The 15,426-nt window shown below is 43.8% G+C and overlaps 1 protein-coding gene and 1 long non-coding RNA gene across 6 annotated transcripts in view; one reads left to right on the top strand and one right to left on the bottom strand.

Annotated features, from left to right (window-relative positions):
• Nucleotides 1-1,533: 1,533 nt before the first annotated feature.
• On the bottom strand, nucleotides 1,534-4,744 carry LOC147244286 (uncharacterized). The gene is made up of 3 exons (XR_015110371.1): nucleotides 4,376-4,744; nucleotides 3,518-3,564; nucleotides 1,534-1,764 (listed from the first exon to the last, which is right to left on the bottom strand). It is a non-coding gene; the product is annotated as an uncharacterized LOC147244286 (long non-coding RNA).
• Nucleotides 4,745-7,913: 3,169 nt separating this feature from the next.
• Nucleotides 7,914-15,426, top strand: part of akna (AT-hook transcription factor) — a 28,739-nt gene continuing 21,226 nt past the window's right edge. Inside the window, exons 1-4 of one of the 5 annotated variants that reach the window (XM_086187181.1) lie at nucleotides 7,914-8,020; nucleotides 9,389-9,426; nucleotides 11,407-11,507; nucleotides 13,012-13,180. The gene's annotated coding sequence lies outside the window, so the exon portion shown is untranslated. Of the gene's footprint in view, nucleotides 8,021-9,388; nucleotides 9,427-10,878; nucleotides 11,508-12,944; nucleotides 13,181-15,426 lie in introns of those variants that run through there. The other 4 variants (XM_086187180.1, XM_086187182.1, XM_086187184.1 and 1 more) reach the window with 4 other exon arrangements.

Genomic DNA, 15,426 nt, shown 5'->3' with positions numbered 1-15,426 from the left:
CTCAAATTCGTTTATCCATTTAATATTGGCAACTAATCGAGAGTGAATATTTGCAGATGTGCAAGCCATATATTTGTACACACAACGCGTGACATAAAAAACATTCATTACTTTTATTATATTTCACAATAGTATTTCTGTATTCACTGCACTTGTACTTGGTGAGGCATAAATCTGTTAGTTAGCCTTTTTCAAAGCCACAATGGAAGACAAGGTGACTCTTACATACAGGGTGGAGGCCCCAGAATAAGCTGCTGTAAACGCGTCACAACATAATAAACTTCCCACTCAACGATGGAAGTGAAGTCAGTATAATCTTCCAGCTGATTGGCTTTCCTGACGCAGCTTCATGCCAATTTACTTCAGTTGAATAATTTAAACTCATAAATTGAAAATGATTCTCAGCCAGTTTGGAACGAACACAATTACACAGAAAAACTTCAGGCCCCACACGAGCGTCGCTCCAGCAAAGAAGCTCTAACAAGGCCCTACACTTTCCCAAGACACGTGCAATTCTCACAGCAGGTTTGATCACATCGATGGTTCTTGAGATATTTAAGCAACGTCCAGCCATGGTGTACACATACTGAGGATACTGATTCCTTGATTTATAGAGTAGTGCCAGTTCAAAATATTCCTGTTAGGAATCGCAAACAAGGTGGATTCAGCAGGATCACTTGAGTCTGTATTTCTTCTTTAAGCCCAAAACTCTGACTTGTAGAAATGTCTGTCCCTGGACTTTTACCTTAAAATTCGGAGTCATCTCATTATGTTTCAGAATTTCGACACAGAGGTTCTTTTCTTCATTGGAAGAAAAGGTAAGAGATCCACTACTTTGATCCCAATGCTTTCTACTCAGTGGGAGAACAGCCGTCTCTGTCGGTCTGCAACCTGTCTCATCCATCAGTACTCACATTTGCTAGGCCAGGTCCCAGTTCGTCCACCAGTCGATTACTGACACTTTTCAGTGATGTCACTGGACCTGTATTGAAATAGCGACATCACTGCCCCCTTGAATTTTCAGTGATGTCACTGAGGATGATGACATCACAAATCAGGATTCTTCAAGTATACTGAACTACGCTGTAGATTTCAGTCTCCGATTCCGATTGTTCCCAAAACGCACTTCATGCAAAAAAGTAACCCAACTAACGCAGGTCAAGAATATTACGACCTGTGCAAGGCAAACCAGGACCTACAGAGGAAAAATGAGGTCCTCTATGAGACGGTCAGGGACCTTCAGAGAAAACTTTGGAGCACAAAAGACGATGAAAGAGGCTGTGGAAGCAATGACCTGGAGATGGCCAACGCTGAGCTCCTTCAAACCCATGCATCTCTTGAGGGGTACATTCGTGATCTCAACAACACCTTGCAGGATGTTGAGGAACAGGTTTGGCATTCAAAGAACTTAAAGAAACACAAGCTTGAAATGGAGATTAAGGCCCTGGGATTCGAAATCAAAGACCTTAAAAAACAAAATAAACAGATCTTCAAAGCATTACATGACACGATGAAAGAGCAAAGTGACATTTATCAAGAATATGAGATGCACAGATTGAAGTACAAGGTGGAAAAAGGGAACTTAGTAGAACACAGCGACTCTCTGTTGAAAGATATACAGCAGCTGAATCAGACTGTGCAGAACCTACAAAACATTCAGCAGAGTGAAACTGCACTTCGAATCAGGCAGTTAGCTGAGCGAAACACAGTTCTGGAAGAGGAACTTCAGCAGCTTAAGAACATGCTGGGGAACACTTTGGAGGCCTTGAACAGGGAAAATGAGACACTCAGAATGGGGTTGCGGGTCATCAAGCAGACACAGGTGAAACTCTTTGCTGTGAATACTGATCACTAACATGTGGGTTGGTTCCGTGTAGGTTGCAGGTAGCGAGCAGTTAACAAACATGTCTGTAGCGGTAGTACTCTGTCGCAGGAGTGGTACCTCTAGAACATTACTGCTAACTAATACTTGGGTAGGGGGAGACTTGCATGTAGGTCGCAGTTAATTTACATAATTTTAAGTGCCTGTACTTGTAGTAGTCTGTAACAGGTAGGGGTACCTGTAGTGTGCAGGCCTCCTGTAGGCAGCAGGTCCCCCCTACCTACTTTGGACCACTACAGATCCTGACACGTCACTACTAACTAACACATTGGTAGGTAGAGGTGACTTGCATGTAGGTAGCAGGCAGTTAACAGTTAACTAACGTCTCTGTATCTGTAGTAGTCTGTAACAGGTAGGGGTACCTGCAGTGTGCAGGCCTCCTGTAGGCAGCAGGTCCCCCCTACCAACTACAGACCACTACAGATCCTAACACGTCACTACTAACTAACACACTGGTAGGTAGAGGTGACTTGCATGTAGGTAGCAGGCAGTTAACAGTTAATTAACACATCTGTGTCTGTAGTTATCCAAACAGGAGCAGTACCTGCACCGTGCAGGCCTCTTGGAGGCAGCAGGTCCCCCCCCCCTTCCAACTACAGACATGTTGCATGTTAGTAGCACTTAACCAACACACCTGTAGTTATCTGTAGAAGGAGGGGTACCTGCACTGGCAGGCCTCTTGTAGGCAGCAGGTCCTTCCTACTACAGACCACTACAGACCACTACACATCACTACTAATTTACACATGGGTAGGGGTACCTGCATGTAGGTAGCAAAACACACCAGCACTTAAGGCAATATTTTTATGAAGTAGGAGTGCATAGAAACACCTCAGAAATGTCCTATTTACTCCTGTGACCATGAACAACAAAGGTTCATGAATGTGAAATGTCTCTTTTTGGAAGTGACTGTTGAATGTATTGATGATCCTGATAGGAACCAGAGATGCAGTTCAGGTTTCCACTGACAGATGTCAGGTCTCTCCTCAGCACCATGAGGACAATTCAGTGATGGCACTCCAGTTTATTCCATTCATATTCATGGCTCAATTGAGGGAGCGCTTTTTATCTTTTGTCTTTTTTTCAGTTTTCCTCTCTGTCAGTCACATCCAAAAGTTACATCAGAAGACTCATTCTGCACCCACTGGTCTCTGATCTACATTCCCCAGCGCTCCGGCCCCCTGTGCCAAAAATGCCCTCATGGTTTTAGTTTTAGTCACGATTGTTGATTTTTTTTTTTTTTATTTTGTTTGTCAGTAAGACAACTAACAGCTCAACAAACTGACTGATTGATGACACTAAAAACCTTCACTCAGCACAGATTATCCAACAGTATATGATGGATCTTGGTCTTGCCTACAAACCCGTCAGCCAGGGAAAACACCTATTTCTCATCAGCCTATCAAACCTCTCCAAGAACTGATTATTTTATACTGCGTTACTCCACAACTTCTGATATCTCTGACATTGTCAACATCCAAGCACCACATCAGATTATGCCCCAATCAGTTTCCTATTACACCAAAAAACAGACACTTCAACTAACCCAAGGTGGCAATTCAACACATTCCTACTTCAAGATGAGGAATTGGACTCTTACATCAAGTATGTAGCAAATACCTCACCAAAACTCACCTTGGAAACAGCTGAAGCAGGACTAACTAAAGACACGGAAGAAGAAGCTGGAAAAAGATAAGAGGGGAAAACAAAATCAAACAATGACACGCAGGACCCGTGATAAGAACCTGAACTCACCACTGGCTGGATTCCACGATTCTATAGATATTTACAATGATTCAGTGGTAACAACAAAAGTATCACTGCTGAGTTCTCTTTGGAGGGCCCAATGCCATGTCCAGCCTCCAGCTCTTACTGTCCACACCCTCCAGGAGTACCAGCGCCTTTTACCGTTTGACAGTACATTTAAGGAAAACCAAACAGGCATTTCACCAGCATGTGGATGCCAGTGTTACTCATCATTATCCTGAATTTGGTCCCAAAGGTGACTAAAGCTCATAGGAGGTTGGACTTGTTTGGTGTGTTATTAGTTCAATGTGGAGAGTACCGAACCCCACTGAAGGGAAGACTGGAGGTCTGAATAGGTTCTTTATCTGGGTCAATCCCTCTCGTTTTAAAACTGTTGTAATGCAGGAAAAGAAACCTAACACCCACCCTTTACTATCTAAACCCCTAACCATGTCCCCACACCCTTCACTATCTCCCCATGTCCCACATCCTGTCCCCCCACCCTCTCCACTTTCTCCCTACACCCTACTGTCTAGTCTACCACCTCCATTACGTTCTGCGTCCTTGCATGCGTTTGGATGACTGGGGCTTAAAATCAAGTCGTCTGAAGGCCTTCCTCCTGTAACAGGCTTTGTTGTGACGCGCTTCCCTTTTCCCCCTCTGATACGCCCAATAAATACCCACCCTCCACTCTCTTTCTCTCCTCGCCAGACTCCATCTCTCCTGTCCAATTTTCTCATTTCTTACCTTTGCCTCAATGACTAGTAACACCTCTCTAAGCCTCTCCTGCTGGAGTGACGCTCTCCTTGCTGACTCTAGTCCCTGTTGAACCACCTCAACCACCTCCCCTCTCCGTTGGACCAGCTCTTTCCTCATGGCCCTCCCCCACTGTCTCCCCTCAACCATCTCCTGGGGGATTTTCACTGTTGCCTGTGTCAATGACTCCTCACATTTGCATTCAAGTGCCTCTTTTTTAAAAATCTTTTTCTCCTGTTCTTGTTCCAACCTCTCGCTCTCTCTTATCCCTTATCCCTATTTCTTCTATACATTTCCTTTTTCTTCCGCCCCCTTTCTGCAACCACTGCCTCCTTTCTGTCACTTTTCAGCCTCTCTGTCTCCAACCACTCATCCCTATTCCTTCGGTACCTCTCCTGGTTCCTCTGACTCTCCTCCTCAGTCTGATCCCTCCATCACTCCTCCTCCATTGTTTCTCTTGTTGTTCAAATTCAAATAACTTTACTGGCATGAGACAAAATATCTATATGTTTGTTCGAAAATATGTAGACGCATTTATGTTTTATTACCTGTATGTTTTCATGATCATGAAGTTTTCGCCTGATGTAGAATTATACGACAGCGTTGTGACCTTTATACAGACCAAAGAAATGAGGTTTGTGCAGGGTGTATCAGGCTGTGTTTACACTCCTGAGATAAGAAGAGTTTGGGAAAGGCCTTGGACAGTGAGGAGCCAGCATCCCTACGCTTCCGCTGCGACTGTTCTTGAAAGGAGAGGGAAGAACAAAGGCGTGATGGAAAGCTACAGAGAGGAGGAACTTTGCATTTATGTGTTTGGAAGACACTGAGACAGTTCAGTGCAGATGCAGACCTTCGCCTGGACTCCTTGCAGCAAGTAAAACTTTAATTGAGATCTCCGTCTCTGAGAATTTGATCCTGTGTGTTGGGAAATTTTGTGGTACGAACTAAGAGCGAAAACACAGTCTCTATCTTGCAGAGACAATTTCCTGACAATGTTCCAAACAATCAATTAAATTGACTTTGAACGATAACAAAATACATTTAAAATCATGTGTAAATGTCAACGATAACATCAGCGATTAAAAACTCAGCCCTCAAACAAGAAATCAATTCTATTTCCCTTCTCTCATCATTTGTGTTCTCTTAAAAAAATGAAGGTAGAAAAAAAAATAGTGTTTCTATTTTTTCTATTTCATTTACATAATCCTTCTCACAACTGGTGCCTGACATTTAAAGTCCATTTTATGATCACTGTAATTTTGGAGAAGGCTCTTTTCAAAAATACGCACACTTGACTACCAAATTAAGTCTGAAAATTAAATAAGGCTCCATTCGGCAGTTGAACTCTGACCCCAAAACTTAAACTTTGCGTGCACCCGGAAGAAACCAAAAATACAAGATAGTTTGTGGTTTCTGGTGAGCCAGAGAAACTGACATATGTATTCTGTATTTTGTCTACATCGCCACAGGGGTTTCTTTCCCATGTGGTTGTAACTATCTCATCAGTCTCACAGCAAATACGTTGTCTGTTCCAATAATCATTCTTTTATTGTATCGAGTGTCTAAATAACCCATGAGCACAAGAGCACATTCACTCCTTGGCCATACACAGCTCCTTCTCAAGGATTTATTCCTTACAAACATATTCCTCATTCCAGTTATTTAGGTCCCCGGGGGGTTGTGAAGACTTAAAGGATTAATTCACCTACAAATGTCTCAAACCATTCGATTTAAATGTCTATGTTTGGTAGATGTGTCACAAATGGATCCAAAACATTATTAGTTTATTTCCAGCTGAAACAGAAAGAAGTTAAGTGTATGGGACGAGATCAGTTTGAAGTCTGCGAACAGCTTTGAAGGGAGATTGTCATTATGAAGTGTTTTCCACCAGCTGTGAGTGACTGAGGCAGCAGCATCGGCCTCCAGAGTGAGGAATTTGATTCATATGGTCCCAATCTGACAAGTGAAAGCATCTTAATGTTGGAAAAAGCCTTTTATTTATTTATTTATTTATTTATTTATTTGGATAAAATAAATTCGGTCACAATGTTTTTCTTCATCGACTGGCGAAAAGCATTTTTCATATTGGGAAGTTGATCCAGGCGGCACGGTGGTGCAATGGTCAGCACTGTCGCCTCACAGCAAGAAGGTTCCAGGTTTGAGTCCCAGCTTGGGTACAGGATCTTTCTGTGTGAGTCTGCATGTTCTCCCTGTTCCTGTGTGGGTTCTCTCTGGTACTCCAGCTTCCTCCCACAGTCCAAAGACATCAAGAGGGGACGAGGCTGATTGATACTCTAAATTGACTGTAGGTGTGACTGTGAGTGTGAATGGTTGTTTGTCTCTATGTTGGTCCTGTGATGGACTGGTGACCTGTCCAGGGTGAACCCCGCCTCTCGCCCGTTGACGCTGGGATAGGCTCCAGCCCCCCCGCGACCCTTAATGTGTAGGAATAAGCGGAAGATGACGATGGATGGAAGTTGATTCAAGATGCTAATATTATGTTGACTAACTTAGCCGATAAACATGTTCATCCTGTTTAAAGTTACAAAGTGCAAACTAATAGACACTGCTGTAAATTTAAATGAGCAATATTGACACATTTTCAACCAGCTCAGAGCAGACAATCTGTCTTAGCTTAGCATAGCATGATGTAACATTAGTTGGATAAGAAGCAGGTGGATCTTCGCTCTCAATTTCATTGAGGCTGCAAAAGTGAGGCTCTGCCCAAAACCTTATGAAAATTGTTAAAGAAAGTACCGGAAGGTTTCTCAAGATCCTCGAAGGAGCGTGAAGGCTCAGCTCTTGCTCTGCTTCATTTATATATGTCCGATAGTTCTATGCAGGGCCGTGAGGAACCTGGATGCTACATGACTTCTGGTTGATTTCTAATTCTCCTCATCTTCTCTGGTCTACCTTTACTTCAGTATTAGCAAAACACTATATGAATAAATAAATATGGCTATGGAAAAAAACCTGAGGCAAAAATATCTAAATACATAGAGTTGGCAATCAATAAATAATTAAATGTAATTAAAAAAAATGGTTTCTAATGAAACAGGGATTATATTTCCTGATGCTTCTTTTTTTTTTTTAAACTGTGGACCAAAAATGACCATTCACTACACAATATATACATTATTCAGATTTCAGATTTCAGATAACTTTATTTATCCCCGAGGGGCAATTAAGATCACAACTCAAAGCCTGATACAACTATCACAAGCCGTCACAATTATTACAGATTGAAAGTAATAATGGTACACTTCAGAAACTTAACAACAGCACATATACATTTGTTGTGTATGTACGCTAAACTTGAGCAGTCCGTTGACCCAATGGAGGCAAGTGAGAGTGAGGCGTCGCAGCAGGGCCGCGCCACCAAGCCCGGGCGGGGCAGGCTGCAGCCAACAGGCGCTCCCACCCCAAGGGAGGTGGAGAGGGCAGAGGCGGGGGTCAGGAACACACGGGGGAGGGGGGGGATAGTACGTGCCATTTGCGTCACCAAGGCAGAAGGAGTTCTCTTGGAGGATAAACAGTGGGCAGATGACCTTCAGTAGCCGATAAGGAAGCTGTGTTTGGGTTACGGCAGAGGAGCACACATTCCAATCCGTCTTCTCTTTCAGTCCAATCCAAATTGTAAGTTAAAATTTTCTGGTCTTCAACATCACTCTCCTCTTCGCAAAGCGGCCAACTGCTCCGAGATGGTTTCCATCCTGCGTTTCAGTTCAAGAGTCTGTTGTTGCCCCGCTTTGCCAGCCTCAATAATTGCGTTGTAAATGATGGTCAGTTGTGGAGGTCCAGATCTGGTGGCAGCCGACGTCTTGCCAATTTTTCAGTATGTGAGGGCACCTCCAAGTCCGAGGAGGAGAAGCCCCACAACCATGAACCCAAATAAGTAGAGATCCTCGATGTCCTCCACGGAGAGAGGCGTCAAGCACGCGGTACGCCATCTCCCCCAGGAATCGAGAACGTAGCCCGCAGGGTCGGTTCCATGCGGACAGGCAGGTTCCTCCGGTCTTGATTTCCTTGTCGAAAATATGGTGTCAATAGCGTTGAGAGACCAGCTGATCAATTCCATGATTATATACATACATCTACTTACAGAGTGCCATTAACCTTAGCTTGTTGCTACAGGTAGGAGTGGTGCTAATGTTAGCTTGCTGCTACATATAGACATGGTGCTAAACTTAGCTTTCTTCTATGGATAGGAGCGATGTGAACATTAGCTTGCTACTACAGATAGCAGTGGCGGTAACATTAGCTTGCTGTTCCAGAAAGCAGTGGCGGTAACATTAGCTTGCTATTACACATAGCAGTGGTGCTAACATTAGCTTGCTACTACAGATAGCAGTGGCGGTAACATTAGCTTGCTACTACAGATAGCAGTGGTGCTAACATTAGCTTGCTCCTTGAGTTTACTTTTTGTTCTGCTGTAAATTCTGGTTGAACGTTAACTCTCGCCACACCCACATTAATCATTTAGCATTATGTTGCTTAGTTAGCTGCAATACTATTATTGAATTAACAGTTTGGCAAATGATTGTTCCTTGTTCCTTGTGTAGATTCCAACTTTAATTTGACTGAATTTCAGTGGAGCGCTGGCTCTTTTTTCCCATGTCTCTTACTGCAAGGAAACATGAAGCCACTGTCACCTCAAAAGCATCATCTTCCTTACATCAGAACAGTACTGGTTTGACATTCTAAAGGTGGTCTCCCACTTCTGAGGGGCAGTTTAGGTTGTAAATTGTATTTATGAGCAGTAAAAATTTATAGGGCTTCTGAACCAGGAGTGAAAACCACCATCCACTGTTTTGTTTGTTTTTTGAATTATGAGGCAATGATATTCTCATTTCATTAAGATTGACAACAAGATATTTTTTAAGTTAGCATTTCAAGTCTTATGATAAGGGTGGAATAGAAGAAAGAACTGCATACAAAGCAACAGTGCTGGCAAGATGTTATTGTGTTTCCATTCATCCATTTTCTACTTCTTATCCTGTTAAGGGTCCTGGGGGGGTGGAGCCTATCCCAGCAGCCTTCAGGTGAGAGGCGGGGTTCACCCTGGACAGGTCACCAGTCCATCACAGGGCCAACACATAGAGACAGACAACCATTCACACTCACAGTCACACCTACAGTCAATTTAGAGTATCAATCAGCCTCGTCCCCTCTTGATGTCTTTGGACTGTGGGAGGAAACAGGAGTACCAGAGAGAACCCACACAGGAACAGGGAGAACATGGAGACTTGAACCTGGAACCTTCTTGCTGTGAGGCCACAGTGCTGACCACTGCACCACCGTGCCACCAGAGCCAACATTGAACTGATTATTACAGACCAAGGGCGTCGCTAGGAGTGCAAAATACCTGGGGCTTTTGCCCTACAGTCCTTATTTCAATGTGGGTTTGGGGTTTCTCCCCTGGGAAAATTTTTAAATTGAGCTGTTGAAGATGCAATTTCAACGTAGTTTGAGAATGAAAGGAGGGCCAAAGCTAATTTTCCCTCACTAGACCAAGGCCTGTGGATAGCCTAGCTCTTCCACTTGGTTTATACCCTATGGTAGCTAGCAGTGTTACAAAAGGCCTGGTGAGTGACTGCTGTACACTAGTGGCCTTAAAGGAGCATGTTCATGGAAAACAAACGCTTATGAGGAAGCTGTTTTGGGCCGACTTTAGTTTTCCAAACCGAGTGTCTTACAGCTAGCAGAGGCTGGCTAGGAGCACTCGTTCTGAGTCTTGTCTCTCTCTGAATTTCAAAACCAGAGCTGGCTGCCTTTTTCACGAACCTGAGCTGATGGACGTCTTATCACGGGCTGGGGGGATGATGGCTCACTCTCCACCTCTTCTTGCGCTGTTGCTGGCTGCTTTTGTTTCCCCGCCCCCCAAAAAACCCACTGTATTAACTAACCACTAAACACTGCTTAAACTGTAGACGGGCTCTTGGAATATCAGTGAGTGACAGAGGAGCAAAGAATATAAAACTGATGTTGTATTTGCAACAAATTATTCAGACTCCATAGGAAAGCCAGGTCAGGTCAGTGTGAGTAACGTGCTGCCACTGTGGCTGCGGTGATTTTCATCACTTAATGGTAAATGGACTCAATTTATATTGCACTTTTCTACCTTAGCGGCACTCAAAGAGCTTCACAGTGTCATCTCATCCGCCCATTCACACACACACACACACTCACACACTGATGGTGGAGGCTGCCATTCAAGGAGCCAACCTACTCATCAGGAGCATTTAGGGGCTCAGTATCTTGCTCAAGGACACTTGGACATGGGCACCAGGGAGGTGAGGCTCAAACCAGCAACCCTTTGGTTGTGAGACGGCCACTCTACCCCTGAGCCATGCCGCCCATTAGGCAATTTATTATATTATGGCCAATATTTTTAAGGCACAGCGATCCGGGGCTACAGCTCCAAATGCAAAGGTCTAACGACACCCGTTACAATCCAATCATTTGATTTTTGGACGAGAATTGTTTTTTTGTCCCCAAACTGTCACAATTCAACACTATTCCGTGCCAGAAACCAGAGAGAAACAATATGTCCAAAAAAAAAAAAAAAATGCAAACGCTAGAGGCTCCACTTGATGTCTGAGGATTCAAACACGAACCAAAACTGGTGCTCCTTCTGGTTTTCACTGGTCAACTTGAACGTGAGAAGTAACGTTGAGGGGTGAAACATTTGCAGCTATTATTAGGAAATCCACAGAAAAAAATTGAATGAGAGTAAATCTCAAACCTACAGATGGTCTCGCGTAAAAAAAATAAAATAGGAAAGGAACAGTTTTAGGTTTATGTGTCAGCAGCTCCCTCAAGCGAGTATTGAGACACAGCGAGGACGTGCTGCCACCTAATGGACAAATCTTAACACTGCAGTTTGTCTAATCTCCTTTTCTGTCTCCCAGTGTCCCCAGATTAGCGATACACACACACACACACACACACACACACACACACACAGTGATTTGTTGTGGGGCGCCATGGTAACTTAAGGCTGGGCCTTTTCTTCTCTTTAGTTTAGCGGTTCTCATGGCAACGGAGCCTTGTGAAATCTCTTCCTGTCCTCTCAAAGTCCTCCTGCCTCCCGCTCAAGTAAATGGCGCTCTTTATTGACAAGGTAAGCTTGCAGCGCTCTTGATACAAACTCTCCCCCACGTCATTTTAATTATTAAAAAAAGAGCAGTGTTTATTGAATGTCGTCGTCAGAGCCTCCACTGCTGGACTGGGTGGGCCTGGCTTGCAGATGGAGGAGCGAGAGTTTCTTGACTTTACTAAAATGTCCAACAGCAAATAAAACAACAGGAGAACTTTGCTTTCGGTTCCTCCACGAATGTCCTCTCATGTTTGAACAGGTGTTCGCTCCTCCTTTCTCAAACTTATCAACGTGGCTGGTTTGTGTGTGTGTGTGTGTGTGTGTGTGTGTGTGTGTGTGTGTGTGTATGTATACGTACGTGTGTGTGCATGCATGATGTAGATTTGCCCTCTGATGGATGACAGCAAGCACCTGGGGAAGACTTGCGTCACTTACTCAGAAATGAGCTAAAATGTTTGAAAGTAGAAAAATAATGAATTGTGGGAATAAAGTTGGAATTCTAACTTTAATTTCAAGAGGTTTTTCGTGAAAAAGGTCAGGATTGTGAGTTTAAAATCAACTGAAATACAGTTTTATTGAAAGTTACGTCATGTCAGCCTACAGAGAACAGGTCTCAAAGCACACATTTTCAACTATCCATCCATCCATCCATCCATTCTACCTCATATCATGTTTAGGGTGGGGGTGGGGGGTGGTGGAGCCTATCCCAGCAGCCTTCAGGTGAGAGGCAGGGTTCACCCTGGACAGGTCACCAGTCCATCACAGGACCAACACATAGAGACAAACAACCATTCACACTCACAGTCACACCTACAGTCAATTTAGAGTATCAATCAGCCTCGTCCCCTCTTGATGTCTTTGGACTGTGGAGGAAGCTGGAGTACCAGAGAGAACCCACGCAGGAACAGGGAGAACATGGAGACTCACACAGAAAGATCCTTGATGGAGCCGGGACTGGAACCCGGAACCTTCTTGCAGTGAGGAGACAGTGCTGACCACTGCACCACTGCACCGGCACCATTTTCAACGAATGTAGTTTAAAAATACACATAATTCACCCATTAGCAAGCTGATCTGAGACAGTGGGGTCCTAAAAACCAGGCACTCCAACAGGAAGAAACATCGCAGCAGACCCAAGTTCTGTGTGGGCGGGGGTGGTAGGGGGTTTGTCCACTTCAGGGTAAAGGTCACAATGATGACCATGATAAAAAGGTTCATTAGCCCAGCTGGTTATTGTGCTCTCATTGTGAAGTCTTATAAACAGTAGTGGACATGTGTCTTTCTGATCCAACACAAACTTCTGCTCAGGGAAGCCATAAGGCCTTATCTTATCTTACCTTATCTCAGATTTTATTCTGAAAATTCAAGTGTTGTTCCTGTTGGCCTGATTTTGTGAGTTTTGGTGGGACTGACAATGTCAGTGCAGCTTAGCAGAAGTTCTTTTTTTTTCTGGTCCACCAGCCCTCCCTGGATGAGGCCTGAGCCCGTCCACCAGTCAGCTGAATAAAGCCCTGCTCCTGTCTGTCAGTCTGTCTGAGCAGTTGGACGAGCCCCCTGTCCTGGATGGACACTGATCATCACCGTCTGCTGACAATGAGTGAAGCCCCCCAGTCAAGGCTTTAGAGCAGCTTTATGTCGGCCATATGGCTGCTGAGATTAATCCTCTGTTCCTGTGGGCCCGAGCAGCAGAATAACAGGTGAGTTGTTTCTTTTCTTTGTAAAGATTTCAACATCCTCACTGACAGAAAAGGAAAACAAAAACCTCTCAAACTTGTAAACGGCTTTGATTTGATTTCATAGCTTGTTGCTTCCGCTCGGCCTTGATTTGTTTTACTCCTGTCTGAACACACAAGGAATGCCCAACATGTACGTGTTTGTGTCTGGGAGGGAGACCAGAACAACCAGGAGCAGAAACAGCTCCGAGCTGGCAAAGTGAGAAGAGGTAGCAAAAGAATTTGGGATGTCTGGTCGAAGTAGAAGACCCACAAGTCAAAAATACTCCCGGTGCTGTGCTGTATGACTGAAGGACTGGAATCTGCATTTCCCGAGGAGAATATTCTTTAAAGGTTTCGCATTTTCTTGAAGCTGCTGGAATCAAAAACGGCAGCCAGCTCTATTTATAGCTGGAAGTCTCGCTGCCTGTGAAAGAACAGGAGGGAGAATGTACACCGAGTGGGACTGAAGAGTGACGCCTAACAAAGTTGCAGGAACGCGGTGCTGTGATGGCACTAACGATGGCTGCCTCCCAATTAGCTGGCTCAGCAAAATGTGTGCTCTTCTTGGTCGGAATTGAGATGTTTTTCTGCAACGATTCGTTATATTTTACTCAAGTTATATTCTATGTGAAATCGTTTTAAGTATCTGTTTACCATATGGATAGGACGAAATAAATGTTTCCCTCTAGACTTAAAGGGAGAGGACTTAACAGGGGTTCTATGGTTAAAAAAAAAACAAACTCAAAACCTTGAAAGGTTATTGAGTTGGAAAAAAAAGCAATTTTCATGCCATGAAAAGTTTATGAACACAAAACATGCAACAAATTAGTTGGAAAATTATCACGCCTGAATATTTTATTCAAGAGAACATTGAAAAGTCTGTATTATATTATTACAGTACAAGTTTTGCAGTACCAAGCCATGTAGCTTGTCTTTTATTTAACCAAATGTATGCTGGTACATTTTGACATAGATTTTTCTTTCTTTACCTCTGGTGCAGAAAGGCATTCCAGAGAAAGTATTGCCATGAGCATTTTCCCAAATGGGAATTTTTGTTTTAATTGTGCAATTTTACTCTGTTTTGAAGTGAATATCCTCCCTCTTTCCTCTGTCACTTTCTTAATCCTGCAGCAGCTGAAATATTTATTCGCACCCGTGTCTATGAAAATTCTCCACACAGGGATGCAGAAGTCATGGAAATTTACCGGTACTCAGGAAGTCTCCTCTCAAATACTGCACAGAGTAAATGTATGCGGTTAGCTTCGTATACCAGCGGTCGTGTGACAGCAATCCTGGGAGCCGTAACTGGAGCTTTACTTAAGTTTTTGTTCCTCTACAACACCCGTGGCAGCTGGCCAGCTGCAGAGCTGCTCTCATTCCTTGTGGTCTCATTTAAATGCATGGTGGGTCGGCCATGCTGGCCAGCGTGGAGGGTCGCTGCAGAGACGCTTGCAGGCTGAACACGACTTGATTCTTGTTGCTTTATCCAGTACAATTCAGGTGACAGAAACATGCAGACGTGTTTGAGTAGTTCTGCGTAAGACAGCCTGATGGGTTTGTGTGTCGTGTGTGTGTGTGAAGATTGTGTCAGAGAGGCAACGAAGCACCAGGCTGATAATCTTCTTAATCTAATCCGGGATATTTAGGAGAGATGCATTGTGACCACTCCTCGTAACGAGACTCAGACTGCTACTTTACTGTACTGCTCATGCTTCGTCCATGGCCCGAGGCGCAGCCTGTCCATCCAACTGTCCCTCTCTCGTCAACAGACATTAACCTTCAAGTGTGGACAAGAACATGAACTTCAACTCAATGAGCTGATTAGATGAGATCAAACTTTAGGCTCACCCTGACCTCTCAAAACACGCGTGGCCAACACTGACGATGAGAAGGATTTCACCTAAACGTCAGGTACCATGAAGTGATGTCATTTTACGATCAACAGGTTAAAGGTCAACTTCAACATGACATCATAGTGCCTTTACATTAAGGCTCCACTAGAGGCCTAGTGGCTAATAAGCATAATCAACCTTATTCAACATTCAGTAATGGTTAACTAAGCATAAACTAACTTTTGTTGATTATGGCCTTCTTGTTAAGTGGTGACTGATGTTTAGCAATAACACTTCTCAGCCTTGACAGAATATCAGTAAGATTTCAAACAGAAAATAATCACTTTTTTAAAAAATGAAATTCTTTTCATTTAGTTCTCATGAGTCTGGACACGC

This window comes from Aulostomus chinensis, chromosome 19 (assembly GCF_037954235.1).
Source record: "Aulostomus chinensis isolate RoL2024-O1b breed Wild chromosome 19, RoL_Achi_v1.0, whole genome shotgun sequence".
Taxonomy (NCBI): Eukaryota; Metazoa; Chordata; class Actinopteri; order Syngnathiformes; family Aulostomidae; genus Aulostomus; species Aulostomus chinensis.
This window is presented reverse-complemented; position numbering and strand designations above follow the sequence as displayed.